Source organism: Meleagris gallopavo, chromosome 4, assembly GCF_000146605.3.
Source record: "Meleagris gallopavo isolate NT-WF06-2002-E0010 breed Aviagen turkey brand Nicholas breeding stock chromosome 4, Turkey_5.1, whole genome shotgun sequence".
Lineage (NCBI taxonomy): Eukaryota > Metazoa > Chordata > Aves > Galliformes > Phasianidae > Meleagris > Meleagris gallopavo.
The window spans coordinates 29,723,670-29,727,527 of NC_015014.2; positions in this window are offsets into that span (position 1 = coordinate 29,723,670).

The window sequence follows — 3,858 nt, forward strand, 5'->3', positions numbered from 1 at the left end:
CTTAAACGCTGGGCACAGTGAGATTTTCCTTTGGTGGCAGGTATCCACTTGTCAGTGTTTTTGCTACACCAGGGGAGAGGGTGTTTGAGTCTTATTTCATAGTTTCAAAAGAAAAATAATATATACACACATTGGAAGGAGACCTCAATTCAGTGCTACATTAAAAAATAATAATAATAATCTGAGTCCAGATAACATATAAATCTGAAGGAAATTACTGAAAATGACTTGAGGTCACTTTACATTTAATGTGAATGTTGCCCCTGTCACTTATACTCCCAAACAGAGCTGGGTATCTTAAGAGACACAGCTAATTTACTCTTCATAAGAAGCTAATTTAACTCTATGTGACATTTCTCCTCCCTGTCTTTAAATAAAAAGCCAGTGAGGTAGAAGTACTGTATTAACAACTAGCGTCAAGCATTTCTGCTGTGGTAGGGCTGCTGAACCAGCTGCATATAAAGATGAGTTGTTTGCCTGGTGATTCAGGTCATACACCCATTCTGACGTATCAGCTACAAATGAAAAAGTGAGTAGTGGCACAAAGCATATTCAAAGATTTGCTTGGTCAGATGGCTCTACTGACTGATGGCGAAATACCCAGAGAGAAAAAAATTGTCCTGCTGCAGCAAACAGGTGAGTGATTATAGCTGCCACTGGTCCAGCCACAGCATGGTCGTAGTATCATGAGATTTCTTCCTGTCTTGTCAAAACAAAGTGCTGGTACAATTTCCCTCAATATATCAGGTTTTTTAAGATGTGTTTTCTCCTTCCACGCTAATGTGGGATGCTGCAAACTGATGAGGATGTAAGGGTACCTTTTTCTGCTAGCGCACCCACTGCAGCTGGGCCAGAAAGCATGCTGGAGCTTAGTACCCTGGGTATGTTTGATTTCACAAACCTGTGCAAAGGTGATGAGATGAAAAGTAAAGCAGTTTCCCATGTGCACACTTGTGGTTGTAAGAGATGAAAAAACAGTCTCCAAAACAAAAGCAGTGTTGTACCAGCACAGCCCTCCTGTATTCACACTCCCTTGGTCCAGGGACCTGTGTTTCCTCTTTGTTCTGTGGAGCTGTTTTGAAATAAATGTCAAAATCAAGTATCTGCTCCCAAGAATGAGTCCTAGATATTTTTGTTGTTGTTGTTAAGTTCTGAGATATGAATGCATGTATTCATACTTCACATCAAGACCAGGAAGCAACAGCAAACTCATCACTATCATACCCTGCCGCTCATGTCTCATACATAACACTGTGCGTGAAGTCAGAAATCAAAGCCTCCCACGGCAGCCTTGTGAGGGCAAAACATTTCATGGCCTAGTTAATTCCTAACCAAAAGCAATTCCTCCAAAATGCAAGTCCCTAGGTTAATACAAGAGTGTTGTGGCCTGCCAAAATTAACTAATTAACTAAAAAAACCCAACTAATAGCTAGATTTGATAGTCTTTTAAATGAAGCTGTTTGTTATTTTGGCATTCCACAGCAATTCCTGTATTCTACTGGTGCATCATCTGTTTGGAGTGAGGAATATTGCAGCTATCAGCCATTGTAAGGCTAACCACTTCTTCCACTCTCCCCAGCAAAACAAAATAAATAAAATAAAAATAAAATGGAGGTGTGAGGGCAGTCACTGAGCTCTCCAAGTAATCACACAGCTGTAGGCGTTTGCTTCAATTCCTCCTCTGGGTCATACTGCAGCTAACATGGCAGCAGAATAACAGTGCTGGTAGTTCAGGCTTAGCCTCCTCCTTTGTGGAATAGGGAGGTTTGCTTTTGCAGCTCTCTGTGTTGCATTTCAGTCCTCCAGGTGAGTGCTTTGCAGCTGGGAAACTGCTTCAACTGCCTCCTTCTTGCTTCCTTCTACATATAGGAAACTGAGCAGCAATAGAAGTTCAAGTGGGTGAGGTCTCAGGGATGCTGCTTACCCCCCACATTTGACTGCCAAGGGATGATCCTGAGGCAGCCAGAAGATGCTGCAGGTGCTTCATAGAAGCATAGCAGGGAGGTGGCAAATGTTCTGTGCCTGCTGGAAATTAAATAAAAAAGAGGAAGTGGGCAGCTCAATGAGCATGTCATAGTCCTGCTGCTGTGGGTAAACTTGTATTTCTCACCTGCTCATGTTTTTGGGTTGTTTTTTTTGTTTGTTTGTTTTTGTTTTTTTGTAATATGCTGTGGAGAGGTCTTAAATATTGGTTTTGAAGATTCCCTGTGTATTTCTCTGTGGTGGACCACAGTAGGAGCAATCCCTGTTGATCCATGTCCTTACTAATTAATTCTCTTGCTTAACTGTGGGAGAGAGCAAGCAAGCACTGTGATCAAAGCTCATAGTGTACCACTCGGTATTCCTACACTCCAACACACTTTGAAGGAAAAGTCTCTGTGGCATGGCACAAGAAATATATAGGGTAGCAAGAAAATATGCTGCTCTGTTGAACAGTGCTTCGGCAACACTGAGTGGTTTGTCTCACTCTAGCTTTTACAGCTCTGAGCTCTGTATAAGCTCTGCTGTTGCTTGGATCTCTGTGGGTTTGAGGGATGGCAGGTGTTGCTTTCTTCTTATTTCTCTTGACTCTTTGCCTCAAAGAACAAATAAGGTTCCCTAAAATACTTCATATCACCCCCCAAAAAATCCTGCCATGCTATTTAGAATAATAGAATTGAGTTGAAAAGGACCCTTAGAGGTCACCTAGTCCAACTGCTCTGCAAATGCAACTCCCTTTCAATGCTTAAGGTACAGTTATATAGGACACAGGGGGCTTTGTTCTTCCCCCACCGAGATGAAAGATGGGGCAAAAGAAGAGGTTATCAACTTGGAAATATGACTTCAGAAGAGCAAATTAATTGATGCAGCCTTCATTTTAAAGACTTGCTGTGCCATCTGACAAATGCAGGCCTTGTCACATCTGCGTTAAGATTGTTAGAGTGGTTTATAGAAACGCAAAACTCATTTCCGTGAGTATTTTTAAATACTTATTTTGTAAGTTTTGAACATACAAACATCTTTCCATCTAAAACTCACAGGTGGCAGGTTATTTTCTGCAGTAAATAGTTGCTTGCTGAGATGAATATGAAGCGTAAGTTGAAACTGATCTGGAGTACATGAACAAATTCCTGTTCCGTAGGCTAGAGCTGTACAAGAAAACAAATAGGATGGCTCTTTTGCATACATGTCCTCTACACCTTACCAAGGGAGTGGTAGCCACTCAGCATGCCACACCCTCCCCCCAAAAAAGGGGAGTGGAGGGGGTAAATACTAACACAAAAGCAGCACCAGACAGAAGGGGCTAAATCTGCATGTGTCTTGCTCTCTTAACAGTAAATCCAGGCCAGGCTGTCTCAAGAACATCTGCCTCAGCTAAGCGTTGTGTTTACTAAGGCAACTCCTTACCGCTGCTAATGGCCCAGTGCAGGGGGCTGGCCAAGTGCAACCTGAGAGCTCGCCCAATCTCACCACTGCTCCTCAGCCCTTATCTCTGAAATGCCTCCACCACTTCCCTGTGCAGTTCCAGTGCCTGATCACCCTATCCGTGAGGATGTTCATCCTGACATCCAATTTAAACCTCCCCTGGTGGTGCAACGTGAGGCCATTTCCTTGTGTCCTTATTGCTTGACACCCGAGAAAAGAGACCAACACCCTCCTCGCTACAACCTCATGCCAAGTAGTTGGTCTCTCAGCCACCTAAAACTAAACAGCCCCAGTTCCCTTAGCTGCTCCTCATAACGCTTCTCTACACCCTGCACCAGCTGCACTGCCCTTCCCTGAGCACATCGACACTTCTCGAGGTCTCGGCGCCTGCTGGAAACTGTGAGAAAGCTCAGGCTCCGCGGCGCGGGCTGCGAGCCGAAGACCGGAGGCTGC